Source organism: Bubalus kerabau, chromosome 6 (assembly GCF_029407905.1).
Source record: "Bubalus kerabau isolate K-KA32 ecotype Philippines breed swamp buffalo chromosome 6, PCC_UOA_SB_1v2, whole genome shotgun sequence".
NCBI classification, from domain to species: domain Eukaryota; kingdom Metazoa; phylum Chordata; class Mammalia; order Artiodactyla; family Bovidae; genus Bubalus; species Bubalus kerabau.
The window spans coordinates 80,483,588-80,499,115 of NC_073629.1; the positions used below are offsets into that span (position 1 = coordinate 80,483,588).

General features: G+C 38.8%; 1 protein-coding gene across 2 annotated transcripts in view; it reads right to left on the reverse strand.

Moving 5' to 3' along the window:
* DNAJC6 (DnaJ heat shock protein family (Hsp40) member C6) overlaps nt 1-15,528 on the reverse strand; it is a 175,558-nt gene that overhangs the window by 143,554 nt on the left and 16,476 nt on the right. Inside the window, exons 1-2 of one of the 2 annotated variants that reach the window (XM_055585568.1) lie at nt 1,002-1,312; nt 270-309 (exon numbers count right to left, since the gene is read on the reverse strand). The exons of the other annotated variant lie outside the window; for it this stretch is intronic. The gene's annotated coding sequence lies outside the window, so the exon portion shown is untranslated. Of the gene's footprint in view, nt 1-269; nt 310-1,001; nt 1,313-15,528 lie in introns of those variants that run through there. 2 annotated transcript variants of the gene reach the window in all.

The window sequence follows — 15,528 nt, forward strand, 5'->3', positions numbered from 1 at the left end:
GTATCCCCATACCACTCTACATACATACATAGAAAGTGTATACCACTTTCTATGGGGATACAATTATTTTAAGAAAACTTATCTCTAAAGCATGGGTTAGTGAACATTTTACAGGCTTCCTCTGTGCTTTCCCTAACTTCTTTGGGGGAGCATATAGTCTTTTTAGTCACACAGTACTGAGTACCTCTATGTGTCAGGCACAATACTAGGTGCTTTGTACACACTATTTCTAATCTCACAATAACCCTTTGAGTTGACTATAGGCATACCTCAGAGATGTCACAGGTGTGGCTCCAGGATGACTCCAATCTAGTGAATATCAAAATAAAGCAAGTCATACAATTTTCACATAAAAGTTGTATTTACACTATACCATAATCTATTAAGTGTACAATAGCAGTATGTCTTTAAAAACAATGTACTTTAAAAGGTACTTTATTGCTAAAACAAAAAATGCTAATTACCATCTGAGCCTTCAGCATGCTGTAATACCTTTGCAAGAGCAACATCAAAGATCATTGACCACATATTACCACAGCAAATACAACAAAAATGAAAAAAGTTCAAAATATTGCAAAATGTGACACAAAAACACAGAGAGAGCAAATGCTGCTGGGAAAATGCTGCTCAACCCAGGGTTGCTGGGTTGGTGCAGAGATTGAACCCAGCTGTGAGTTCTGCTGCTGTGAAATGAATGGGGGAAAATCTGGGAACTCGTGTTTAAAAAAGAGGACTCAAGAAAGAGGGTGGCAGGGCAGGGTACTTGCCTTAATTGGGGTCGGGTAGACCGGTAAGAAGAAAGAAACAGTGGGAGATATCTCCGTTTCCCCTCCTGCTTCTACAAGACTTGGCCTACTGAGGATGTGGTGAGGGTATTTTATGTATAAACACACACACACACAGGCATACACTCAGACACATACTGGGTTTTACAACTTTCAACTTGTAAAAAAAAAAAAAAAATACACAGTATCTGCAAAGTGCAATAAAATGCAGCATACCTGAATTACTCTTTCAGTTTTGAAAATGAGAAGACTGAGACTCAGAGACTCAAACTGCCCATCTTGCCAGTCTCTGAGAGGAGGGATCCAAACATGGCTGTCTTCTTTCACCTCTATCCCTCCTTTCTTCTCTTCTTTCCTTTTTTCTTCTCCTTTCCTGCTTTTTACAGTATATTTTGAAGGTCTGTGATCTGCCTGAATTTAATATAGTAATTTAAAGTATTGGAAGTGACATGAAAGGGAAAACAGAACGCTCTGAGGGCATGTTATAAGGCAGGGCATGGGGAGGGGCCTAGGGTGAGAGAAACTCTTCCTGAGGAAGCTACTACTTAAAAGAGGAGCAGAAGAACTGACGGCTGGGCAAGAGGAAGGTAAGTAGATTCCAAGCAGAAGGAACAGCATTTGGGGAACTCAAGATTTAGCCTTTAAGAAAGTAAAATGCATCCAACGTGACTTTATGATTCACTACCAAGTCCAAGGTGTATGTGTCTGAGTGTATGCCTGTGTGTGTGTGTTTATACATAAAATACCCTCACCACATCCTCAGTAGGCCAAGTCTTGTAGAAGCAGGAGGGGAAACAGAGATATCTCCCACTGTTTCTTTCTTCTTACCGGTCCACCCGACCCCAATTAAGGCAAGTACCCTGCCCTGCCACCCTCTTTCTTGAGTCCTCTTTTTTAAACACGAGTTCCCAGATTTTCCCCCATTCATTTCACAGCAGCAGAACTCACAGCTGGGTTCAATCTCTGCACCATCACCCCCAGTTTGAAAAAAAAAAAAAAGTATTCTAAATTTAAACTATACAGCATCAAACTAAAAATGGCTTAGAAATGGGAACAGATGTACCTTGTGCTGGGCCCTTGTTAGATTTCACAGGCACAAATCACCCTCTTTCCTAAGCATACATAGTCAAATGATTCTTAGGTGATAAAATAACCATCTCCAAGTTTGCCTGAGATAAAAGGATCTGTTTTTAAATGACCAGAGAAGAGGGTAGAAAAAGAGTAGGAAGTGCTGACTCACACAAGCTGCATTTGGGGTTCTGAGAATATCATCAAGCTCCAATGTTGCTGCATGCTGAGTTTCTCCTTCTTCTGCTTTTCCTGAACCAACCAGTAAGAAAAGTAAGACACAACTAGGAGTCAGAGAGCCTGAGTGCCCATCTTTGTTCCATGAGACACTCCCTTTACTAAGTTTCAGTCTTCTCTTCCCTGATCACCCTAGGGATTGGAGGCTACACTAGATCAATGGTTTTCAAGCTTTCTTGTCTTTGGCACTTTCTTTAGATTTGACATTATAGTATTCAGTTCAGTCGCTCAGCCGTGTCCAACTCTTTGCAACCCCATGAACAGCAGCAGGCCAGGCCTCCCTGTCCATCACTAACTCCTGGAGTTTACCCAAACTCATGTCCATTGGGTCAGTGATGCCATCCAACCATCTCATCCTCCATCGTCCCCTTCTCCTCCTGCCCTCAATCTTTCCCAGAATCATGGTCTTTTCAAATGAGTCAGCTCTTCTCATCGGGTGGCCAAAGTATTGGAGTTTCAGCTTCAACATCAGTCCTTCCAATGAACACCCAGGACTGATCTCCTTTAGGATGGACTGTTTGGATCTCCTTGCAGTCCAAGGGACTCTCAAGAGTCTTCTCCAACACCACAGCTCAAAAGCATCAATTCTTCGGCACTCAGCTTTCTTTACACTCCAACTCACATCCATACATGACCACTGGAAAAACCATAGCCTTGACTAGACAGAACTTTGTTGACAAAGTAATGTCTCTGCTTTTTAATATGCTATCTAGGTTGGTCATAACTTTCCTTCCAAGGAGTAAGTGTCTTTTAATTTCATGGCTGCAATCACTATCTGCAGTGATTTTGGAGCCCCCAAAAAGAAAGTCAGCCACTGTTTCCACTGTTTCCCCATCTATTTCCCATGAAGTGATGGGACCAGATGCCATGATCTTCGTTTCCTGAATGTTGAGCTTTAAGTCAACTTTTTCACTCTCCTCTTTCACTTTCATCAAGAGGCTTTTTAGTTCTTCCTCACTTTCTGTCATAAGGGTGGTGTCATCTGCATATCTGAGGTTATTGATATTTCTCCCGGCAATCTTGATTCCAGCTTGTGCTTCTTCCAGCCCAGTGTTTCTCATGATATACTCTGCATATAAGTTAATAAGCAGGGTGACAATATATAGCCTTGATGTACCCCTTTTCTATTTGGAACCAGTCTGTTGTTCCATGTCCAGTTCTAACTGTTGCTTCTTGACCTGCATACAGGTTTCTCAAGAGGCAGGTCAGGTGGTCTGGTATTCCAATTGCTTTCAGAATTTTCCAGTTTATTGTGATCCACACAGTCAAAGGCTTTGGCATAGTCAATAAAGCAGAAATAGATGTTTTTCTGGAACTCTCTTGCTTTTTTGATGATCCAGTGGATGCTGGCAATTTGATCTCTGGTTCCTCTCCCTTTTCTAAAACCAGCTTGAACATCTGGAATTTCACAGTTCACATATTGCCAAAGCCTGGCTTGGAGAACTTTGAGCATTACTAGTGTGTGAGATGAGTGCAACTGTGCAGTAGTTTGAGCATTCTTTGGCATTGCCTTTCTTTGGGATTGGAAAGAAAACTGACCTTTTCCAGTCCTGTGGCCACTGCTGAGTTTTCCAGATTTGCTGACATATTGAGTGCAGCACTTTCACAGTTAGTTCTTTTTAAAATTTTTACTGAAGTACAAAAATGATAATACTAAAAACTGATCAAATTATGTGTTGAGCCCAGTGAATTTTCACAAACTGAATATATCTAAAAAACCAGCAGCCAGATTTAGTAACAGAACACTACCAGCAATTGAGTAGGAAAACACTGCAAAGACTGAAAAATAAGTACTATTTTGTTTCATTTTAAAAGAAAATTTGGAAACACATAGAAAACATTTCCACAAGTGAGTAATGCACCGATCATCTGGTCACCTTTTCGTTTTATGTCACATGTGAGTAGAATTATTTATTGCCCTACTTAACTCCTAAAACTATAGGAAAGTCTAGTACATAAGTGCTCAAAAAGTATGAGATTATCAAGTGAATGAACTGAACTTGTCCTTGAAAGACTAAGGACACAGCAAAATTAAATCATGGGTGCAACTACACTATAAATAACCTGCATCCTGGGAAGGAGTTGGGGGGAAAAAAGTACTCATCTACAGTATAAAGGTTTGAATCAAGTGTTCTAAAATTTATTGTAATTCAATAATTCAAATTATTTTGTAAATTTCAGAATTATATCTGAACTTAGGAAGTGAGAGTTGACAATTTCAAGTCATAAAAATCACAAAAGTAGTAAACAATTGGATGGAGGGCCAGACTCAGGAAAATGAAAAAGTCATTTAGTAATACATTTTCTCTGGAAAAAAGCAACAACAAAAAATGTGTAAGCATTCCAGAGAAATATGAGGAAAGAAGACACAAGCTTTTAATAAGCAAGAAACAGAATAACTAGAATAAAAAGCAGTAACTAGAAATCAACTGCACATATCTTTTATACTTTGTATAAGATGTTTAATATCATCTACACTAAAAAGAAAAAAGAAAAGATCTGGTTCAACTTCTAGCTAAAATAGAGTAGAATGTAGAAGACCAATATGTCTGCTGAGGGCAATTAAAAAAGCCAGATAAAATCCAAAAACATCTGTTGATGTAACTGGAGAGTTGCTGAGTAGTCAGGATTTGAGGAGCCAGATCCTGGAGAAAAAGAAAGCTCACTGAGGTAAGTCCAACTTTCTGAAAGCTCATTTTTCCCTCAGGGGTTATTTGCTGATTCTTGGCATGGGGAAAGAAGTTGAGAAGCCAGGAAGAGAGCAGATGTTAAGAGACAGAGAAGACTGCAGGACTTTAGCCACTCTTGTGGGGCTGTAAAAATGCAAGTGGAGTTCAGAACTGAAAAGGCACATCCTGCAGGGGCCCAGAGAAGTGAGTCTGATATAAACTTTTTCCCAAGAGTATTGCTAACTCAGCTGTACAAGGCTAGGGGCTCAGAGCCAAGGAGAAAAGAAATGAAAAGCAGAATGAGCATTTTTGCAGAGTAGAGCTTCCAACGGACTCACAGTATAGGAACACAAAAACTGGAGTTTAGGACCTGCTGAGGCTCTCATCTCAGGTGCTCAGTCAGCATTCCTGGGGATCTAGAATTGGGTAAACCCAAAACAGACCAAATTTTGAATGTCTGCAAAACATCCTTAACTGAACTGAGTGCCTGACTGGATAGAGGCAATTTCCTTTCTACTGTGGGCAAGTGAGTGTGTTAGTCACCCAGTTGTGTCTGACACTTTGCAACCCCATGAACTGTACCCTGTCAGGTAAGAATATTGCAGTGGGTTGCCATTTCCTTCTCCAGGGGATCTTCTGACCCAGGGATCAAACCCAGGTCTCCTGCATTGTAGGCATATTCGTTACCATCTGAGCCATCAAAGGGTAGCAGAAATACTCTCATAAAACAGAAGACATCATTCAGATCATCTTTATACATAATGCTCAACAATAAAATATTGTCAGGCATATGAAGAAAGAAGTCAAGAAGGAAAAACAGAAAAGGTAGACATACAAGTGACCCATACACCGGAGTTGTATTAAAGATGGTCTTTAATAAAGTTGTATTAAACATGGTCTTTAAGATGACTGTGATTATATATTTGAGAAAATAGATTACAAGATGGTGAACCTACTTTTTAATAACAAAAACTTTAAAACTGAAAAATATAAAATGAAATTAAATTAATAGATTGCATAATAATACATTAGACACAACAAAGAGAGCTAGTTAGTGAACCTTAAAACAGCAAAAAATAATCAAACTGAAAAAGAGGAAGAGTAAGAATACAGATAATAAAGTAAGGAATACATTGATGAGGGTTAAAATTTCTAACATAAAAGAACCCAAAAGAGAGGAAAAAAGGAGCAAAAATAATATTTGAAAATATAATGGCAGAGAATTACAAAAAACATCATCTCACAAATTAAAGAAAGGTTGAAAATTCCAAGTTGGATAAACAGAAGGGAAAAAATCATGCCTAAAAAAGCTACCACAAATGAAATATATAAACTCTTAAAAGTAGGCAGAGAAAAAAGACATCACATCAAATAGCAATAAGACTGACAGCCAACATTGCCAAGAAAAGATAAAAGCCAAAGACAATGGAATGGCAACTTTAAAGTGTGTATTGGGGGGTGAAAGGGGGTGTACTGCATCCTCCATTCATCCAATGAAATTATCTTCAAAAGCAAAGGTAAAGATAATTCATTTCCAGAAAAAAAAAACACAGAATATTCTTTCATAGAAAATATGTATTACAAGTAATACAAAGGAAGTCTTTTTTTTTTTTTTAATTCGGAAAGGAAGATCCCTAGGGAAAAACACATAAATTCAGAAAATAGCAAAAAGCAATGGATCGGGAAAATATGTGAGTACATCTAAGTGAAAACTGATTGTAAAAAACAATGATGCTGCATGGGGGAGAGGGTGGTGGTGACAGGGAGGCTCAAGAGGGAGAGGATATGTGGATATTTACAGCTGATTTATGTTGTTACAAGCAGAAACCAACACAACATTGTAATGTATTTATACTCCAGTTTAAAAAACTTTAATGAAACAGTGATGCTAGTGTCTCATGGGGGATCAAATAAAATTTAAATGAATAATAATAATCACACAAGAGGCAGAAGGTGGGGGAGGGAGGATGGGTAAGGGGAAGACACAGGATGAAGTAAAAGTGTTGCCAGAGTCTAATGTTGTCTGAGTGTGATAAGTAGAACTGGGGTAATCACATATACACAAAATGAAAAGTAAAATGAGAAAAAATATGCAACATGCTAGTAGTGAAAAAAAGGGAAAATTAAAAATAATGCTTGATTAGTCCAAAAAACAGCAAAAAAGAAGAAAGTGGTACAAAAAACAGAACACAAAGAAGAAACAAACATGAATAATTATAATAAAAGCTTTAAATACTCAAACTGAAGACCAGAACTGTCAGACTGGACTTTTTAAAACTTTATATGTTTCTCAAGAAGATTCATATTAAAACATAAGAGCATAGAAAAACTTAAATATAAATATGAAAAAAGATATACCGTGTACATATTAGCCCAAAGAAAGCTGATATGGTTCTATTAGTTTCAGAAAGGTAGACTTTAAAGTAGGAAGCATTACTTGAGAAAAGAAGAAACATTTCATAATACAGATATATCAACTCTAAATTTATATGGCAGGCACCTAAAAACAGAGTCTCAAAGTTAATAAAAGCAAAACTTAGCAAATATAAAAAGAGAAACAGGAAATCTAAAGTCATAATGGGAGTTTAATCCCCTCTTAGTAACTAATAGATGAGAAAAAAGTTAGTGGGGATACAGAAGACTTGTAGTATAAGATTTTAAAAACTGACATGATGGCATATATGTAGAATGTGAAACAATCTCAGAATGTACATTCTTTGAAAGTATACATATATTAACATATAAATTGACAATACGCAGGACCCTAAAGTAAGTTAGCAACACATTCTAAGAACTAAATCATCCAAAGTATATTCTCTGGAAAAAGAAATAAAGGGAATCCAAATAAGAAAAGTAGTAAAACTGTCACTGTTTGCACATGATATGATACTATACATAGAAAATCCTACCAGAAAAGATGCTACTACAGAAGTGCTAAAGATCATCAACAAATTCAGTAAAGTTGAAGGATACAAAATAAATACACAAAAATCTGCTGCACTTTTACACACTAACAGTGAAAGATCAAAAAGAGGCATTAAAAAACAATCCCATTTTCAGTTCAGTTCAGTTCAGTCGCTCAGTTGTGTCCCACTCTTTGTGACCACATGGACTGCAGCACGCCAGGCATCCTTGTCCATCACCAACTCCCAAAGTTTACTCAAACTCATGTATATTGAGTCGGTGATGCCACACAACCATCTCATCCTCTGTCATCCCCTTCTCCCACCCTCAATCTTTCCCAGCATCAGGGTTATTCAAATGAGTCAGTTCTTTGCATCAGGTGGCCAAAGTATTGGAGTTTCAGCTTCAACGTCAGTCCTTTCAATGAATATTCAGGACTGACTTCATTTAAGATGGACTGGTTGGATCTCCTTGCAGTCCAAGGGGCTCTCAAGAGTCTTCTCCAACACCACAGTTCAAAAACATTAATTCTTCGGCGCTCAGCTTTCTTTACAGTCCAACTCTCACATCCATACATGACTACTAGAAAAACCATAGCCTTGACTAGACAGACCTTTGTTGACAATGTCTCTGCTTTTTAATAGCATCTAGGTTGGTTATAACTCTTCTTCCAAGGAGCAAGCGTCTTTTAATTTCATGGCTGCAATCACCATCTGCAGTGATTTTGGAGCCCCCAAAAATAAATTCTCTCACTGTTCACATTGTTTCCCCATCTATTTGCCATGAAGTGATGGGACCAGATGCCATGATCTTCATTTTTTGAATGTTGAGTTTTAAGCCAGCTTTTTCACTCTCCTCTTTCACTTTCATCAAGAGGCTCTTCAGTTCCTCTTCACTTTCTGCCATAAATGTGGTGTCATCTGCATATCTGAGGTTATTGATATTTCTCCCAGAAATCTTGATTCCAGCTTGTGCTTCATTCAGCCCAGCATTTCTCATGATGTATTCTGCATACAAGTTAAATAAGCCCAGTAAATATATAGCCTTGACATACTCCTTTCCCAATATGGAACCAGTCTGTTGTTCCATGTCCAGTTCTAACTGTTGCTTCTTGACCTGCATACAGATTTCTCAGGAGGCAGGTCAGGTGGTCTGATATTCCCATCTCTTTCAGAATTTTCCACAGTTTATTGTGACCCACACAGTCAAAGGTTTTGGCATAGTCAATAAAGCAGAAGTAGATGTTTTTCTGGATTTCTCTTGCTTTTTTGATGATCCAATAGATGCTGGCAATTTGATCTCTGGTTCCTCTGCCTTCTCTAAACGCAGCCTGAACATCTGGAAGTTCACGGTTCACGTGGTTCACGTACTGTTGAAGCCTGGCTTGGAGAATTTTGAGCATTACTTGGCTAGTGTGTGAGATGAGTGCAATTGTGTGGTAGTTTGAGCATTCTTTGGCATTGCCTTTTTTGGGGGATTGGAATGAAAACCAACCTTTCCAGTCCTGTGGCCACTGTTGAGCTTTCCAAATTTGCTGGCATATTGAGTGAAGCACTTTCACAGCATCATCTTTTAGGATTTGAAATAGCTCAAGAAGAATTAGCTAAAGTAGCTAATTAGAATTTAGCTCAAGTAGAATTTAGCTCAAGTAGAATTCCATCACCTCCACTAGCTTTGTTCATAATGATGCTTCCTAAAGCCCACTTGACTTCACATTCCAGGATGTCTGGCTCTAGGTGAGTCATCACACCATTGTGATTATCAGGGTTGTGAAGATCTTTTTTGTATAGTTCTTCTGTGTATTCTTGCCACCTTTTCTAAATATCTCTGCTTCTGTTCGGTCCATACCATTTCTGTCCTATATTGAGTGCATCTTTGCATGAAAATTTCCCTTGGTATCTCTAATTTTCTTGAAGAGATCTCTAGTCTTTCCCATTCTATTGTTTTCCTCTATTTCTTTGCACTGATCACTTAGGAAAGTTTTCTTATCTCTCCTTGCCATTCTTTGGAATGCTGCATATATCTTTCCTTTTCTCCTTTGTCTTTTGCTTCTCTTCTTTTCATAGCTGTTTGTAAGACCTCTTCAGACAACCATTTTGCCTTTTTGCATTTCTTTTTCTTGGGGATGGTCTTGATCACTGCCTCCTGTATAATGACACAAATCTCTGTTGATAGTTCATCAGGCTCTCTATCAGATCTAATCCCTTGAATCTATTTCTCACTTCCACTGTATAATCATAAGGAATTTGATTTAAGTCATACCTGAATAGTCTAGTTGTTTTCCCTACTTTCTTCAATTGAAGTCTGAATTCGGCAATAAGGAGTTCATGATCTGAGCCACAGTAACCTCCCAGTCTTGTTTTTGCTGACTGTATAAAGCTTCTCCTTCTTTGGCTGCAAAGAATATAATCAATCTGATTTCGGTATTGACCATCCAGTGATGTCCAGGTGTAGAGTCTTCTCTTGTGTTGTTGGAAGACGGTGTTTGCTATGACCAGTGTGTTCTCTTGGCAAAGCTCTATTAGCCTTTGCCCTGCTTCATTCTGTACTCAAAGGCCAAATTTTCCTGTTACACCTGGTATTTCTTGATTTCCTACTTTTTCATTCCAGTCCCCTATAATGAAAAGGACATCTTTTTTGGGTGTGAGTTCTAGAAGGTCTTGTAGGTCTTCATAGAACTGTTCAACTTCAGCTTCTTCAGCAGTATTGGTTGGGGCATAGACTTGGATTACTGTGATATTGAATGGTTTGCCTTGGAAACAAACAGAGATCATTCTGTCATTTTTGAGATCGCATCCAAGTACTGCATTTTGGACTCTTTTGTTGACTATGATGGCTACTCCATTTCTTTTAAGGGATTCTTGCTCACAGTAGTCGATATAATGGTCATTTGAGTTAAAACCCATTCCAATCCATTTTATTTCGCTGATTCCTAAATTGTCGATGTTCACTCGTGCAATCTCCTGTTTGACCACGTCCAGTTTGCCTTGATTCATGGACCTAACATTCCAGGTTCCTATGCAATATTGTTCTTTATAGCATCGGACTTTACTTCCATCACCAGTCACATCCACAACTGGGTGTCATTTTTGCTTTGGTTCCATCTCTTCATTCTTTCTGGAGTTAGTTCTCCACTGTTCTCCAGGAGCATATTGGGCACCTACCAATCTGGGGAGTTCATCTTTCAGTGTCCTATCTCTTTCCCTTTTCATACTGTTCATGGGGTTCTCAAGGCAAGAATACTGAAGTGGTTTGCCATTCCCTTCTCCAGTGGACCACGTTTTGTCAGAACTCTCCACCATGGCCCATCCATCTTGGGCAACCCTACACAGCATGGCTCATAGTTTCATTGAGTTAGACAAGGCTGTGGACCATGTGACAATCCCATTTACCATCATATTAAAAAGAATAAAATACCTAGGAATAAACTTACCTAAGGAGGCAAAAGACCTGAACTACAAAAACTATAAGATGCTGATGAAAGAAAGCAAAGATGACACAAACAGATGGGAAGATATACCATGTTCTTAGATTTGAAGAACTGATATTGTTAAAATGACTATACCATCCAAAACAATCTACAGATTCAATGCAAAATGGCATTTTTCACAGAACTAAAACAAAAAAATCTTTATATTTTAATGGAGACACAAAAGACCCTGAAGAGCCAAAGCAAATTTGAAAAAGAAAAATGGAGCTGGAGGAATCAGGCTCCCTGATTTTAGGCTATACTATAAAGATACAATCATCAAAAAAGTAGGATACTGGCACAAAAACAGACATTTAAATCCAAAGAACATGATAGAAAGCCCAGAAATAAATGCACACACTTATGGTGAATTAATCTATGAAAGAGGAGGCAAGACTATACAATAGAGAAAAGACAGTCTCTTCAACAAGTGGTACTGGGAAAACTGGACATTTACATGTGAAAAAAAAATGAAATTAGAACATTCTTTAAGGGATGTTATGTATATCACACATAATATCACACATATGTATCACATCATATGATCATATGGTGTGACATCATATGTATCATATGTAACATCATGTGTATCACACATAAGGGATGTTATGTGTAACACACACCGTGTATGTGTGTTAAGTCTCTCAGTTGTATCCAACTTTTTGTGACCCCACAGACTGTAGCCTGCCAGGCTCTTCTCTCCATGGAATTCTCTAGGCAAGAATACTGGAATAGGTTGCCATTTCCTCCTCCAGGGTATCTTCCCCACCCAGGGGTCAAATCCAGGTTGCAGGCAGATTCTTTACTGTCTGAGCTACCAGGGAAGCCCCCTTTAACACCACACAAAAATAAACTCAAAATGGATTAAAGAATTAAATGTAAGACCAGATATTCAAAGATCTTAGAGGAAAACATAGGCAGAATACTCGACATAAATCTCAGCAATATCTTTTTTAATGTCTCCTAGCAAAATGGACGGAGAAGGCAATGGCACCCCACTCCAGTACTCTTGCCTGGAAAATCCATGGACGGAGAAGCCTGGTAGGCTGCAGTCCATGGGCTCACTAAGAGTTGGACACAACTGAAGCGACTTAGCAGCACCAGCACCAGCAGCAGCATAATGGAAATAAATACAAAAATGAACAAATGCGACCTAATTAAGCTCAAAAGTTTTTCACAGCAAAGGAAACAATAAACAAACAAAAGACAACTCAGGGTGGGAAAAAAATATTTGTAAACGATGCTACCAACAAGAGATTCACCTCCAAAATTTATAAACAGCTCACGTGGCTCAATATCAAAACAAACAACCCAAACAAAAAATGGGCAGAAGGTCTAAACAGACATTTCTTCAGCCAAGAGGCACATGAAAAGATGCTCAACATCACTAATTATTCAGTTCAGTTCAGTTCAGTCGCTCAGTCATGTCTGACTCTTTGCGACACCATGAATCGCAGCATGCCAGGCCTCCCTGTCCATCACCAACTCCCGGAGTTCACTCAGACTCATGTCCATCGAGTCAGCGATGCCATCCAGCCATCTCATCCTCTGTCATCCCCTTCTCCTCCTGCCCCCAATCCCTCCCAGCATCACAATCTTTTCCAATGAGTCAACTCTTCACATGAGGTGGCCAAAGTACTGGAGTTTCAGCTTTAGCATCATTCCTTCCAAAGAAATCCCAGGGCTGATCTCCTTCAGAATGGACTGGTTGGATCTCCTTGCAGTCCAAGGGACTCTCAAGAGTCTTCTCCAACACCACAGTTCAAAAGCATCAATTCTTCAGCACTCAGACTTCTTCACAGTCCAACTCTCACTTCCATACATGACCACAGGAAAAACCATAGCCTTGACTAGACGGACCTTTGTTGGCAAAGTAATGTCTCTGCTTTTCAATATGCTATCTAGGTTGGTCATAACTTTCCTTCCAAGGAGTAAGCGTCTTTTAATTTCATGGCTGCAGTCACCATCTGCAGTGATTTTGGAGCCCCAAAAAATAAATTCTGACACTGTTTCCACTGTTTCCCCATCTATTTGCCATGAAGTGATGGGACAGGATGCCACGATCTTCATTTTCTGAATGTTGAGCTTTAAGCCAACATTTTTACTCTCCTCTTTCACTTTCATCAAGAGGCTTTTTAGTTCCTCTTCACTTTCTGCCATAAGGATGGTGTCATCTGCATATCTGAGATTATTGATATTTCTCCTGGCAATCTCGATTCCACCTTGTGTTTCTTCCAGCCCAGCGTTTCTCATGATGTACTCTGCATATAAGTTAAATAAGCAGGGTGACAATATACAGCCTTGACGAACTCCTTTTCCTATTTGGAACCAGTCTGTTGTTCCATGTCCAGTTCTAACTGCTGCTTCCTGACCTGCATACAGATTTCTCAAGAGGCAGGTCAGGTGGTCTGGTATTCCCATCTCTTTCAGAATTTCCCACAGTTTATTGTGATCCACACAGTCAAAGGCTTTGGCATAGTCAATAAAGCAGAAATAGATGTTTTTCTGGAACTCTTGCTTTTTCCATGATCCAGCAGATGTTGGCAATTTGATCTCTGGTTCCTCTGCCTTTTCTAAAACCAGCTTGAACATCAGGAAGTTCACAGTTCACGTATTGCTGAAGCCTGGCTTGGAGAATTTTGAGCATTACTTTACTAGCGTGTGAGATGAGTGCAATTGTGCGGTAGTTTGAGCATTCTTTGGCATTGCCTTTCTTTGGGATTGGAATGAAAGCTGACCTTTTCCAGTCCTGTGGCCACTGCTGAGTTTTCCAAATGTGCTGGCATATTGAGTGCAGCACTTTCACAGCATCATCTTTCAGGATTTGAAATAGCTCAACTGGAATTCCATCACCTCCACTAGCTTTGTTCATAGTGATGCTATCTAAGGCCACTTGACTTCACATTCCAGGATGTCTGGCTCTAGATGAGTGATCACACCATTGTGATTATCTGGGTCATGAAGATCTTTTTTGTACAGTTCTTCTGTGTATTCGTGCCACCTCTTCTTAATATCTTTTGCTTTATTAGGTCCATACCATTTCTGTCCTTTATCGAGCCCATCTCTAATTATTAGGGAAATGCAAATCAAAAGTACAATCAGATATCACCTCACACCAGTCAGAACGGCCATCACCAAAAGTCTACAAACAATAAATGTTGGCGAGCAAGTGGAGAAAAGGGAACCCTTCTACACTGCTGGTGGGAATGTAAGTTGGTACAGCCACTATAGAGAACAGTGTGGAGGTTCCTTAAGAAACTAAAACCAGAACACATATATGATTCAGCAATCCCACTCCTGGGCATACAGTCAGAGACAAATGTGGTTCAAAAGAATACATGCACCCCAATGTTCACTGCAGCACTATTCACAATAGCCAAGAACCAGAAGCAACCTGAGTGTCCACAGACCGATGAATGACAAAGAAGCTGTGGTACATATATACAGTGAAATAGTACTCAGTCATTAAAAAGAATGAAATAATGCCAACTGCAGCAACATGAATGGACATGGAGATTATCATAGTAAATGAAGAAAATCAGATTGAGAGAGACCAATATCATATGATATCACTTATATGTGGAATAAAAAAAAATACAAATGAACTTATTACAAAACAGAAACAGACTCACAGACTTAGAGAAGAAATTTACGATTATGGGGGAGGGAGCAGGAGTGGGGGTAGGGATAGATTAGGAGTTTGGGACAAACATGTACACACTGTTATATTTAAAATAGAAAGCCAACATGGACAGACTGTATAGCACATGGATCTCTGCTCAATACTCTGTAACAACCTAAATGCAAAAAGAATTTTTAAAAGAACAGATGCATAATATGTATAACAATCACTCCACTGTACACCTACAACTAACACAACACTGTTAATCAAATCTACTCCAATATAAAATGTAAATTTTTTAAATAATAAAAGTACAAGAAATAAACAAAGTGCATTCTCTGACCACAGTAAAAGTAAGCTAGAAACAAAGAGCAAGGGACTTTGCTGGCAGTCCAGTGTTTAGGACTCCCTGCTTCCACTGCAGGGGGAGAGTGTTTGATCCCTGCTCAGGAAACTAAGATCCTGCAAGCCATGGGGCCCATCCAAAACCACCCAGCTCTTTGCAAAGATTAATACAATTTATAAAATCTTTGTAATATGCATGCAAAAACTGAGAATTGCCAGTATAAAAAATAGAAAATCAATATCAGGAATAAAAGTAGGGAAAATACCAGGCAACCTACAGATATTAGAAAGATCATAAGAGGATGTAAAGAAAACCTTATGCCAATCAATTCGAAAGTTCAGATAAAATGGACAAATTCTTAGAAAAACACTTACTAAAAAAACACTAAAAAAAACTTCCTAAAACACAAAAAGAAATAAGAAATCTAA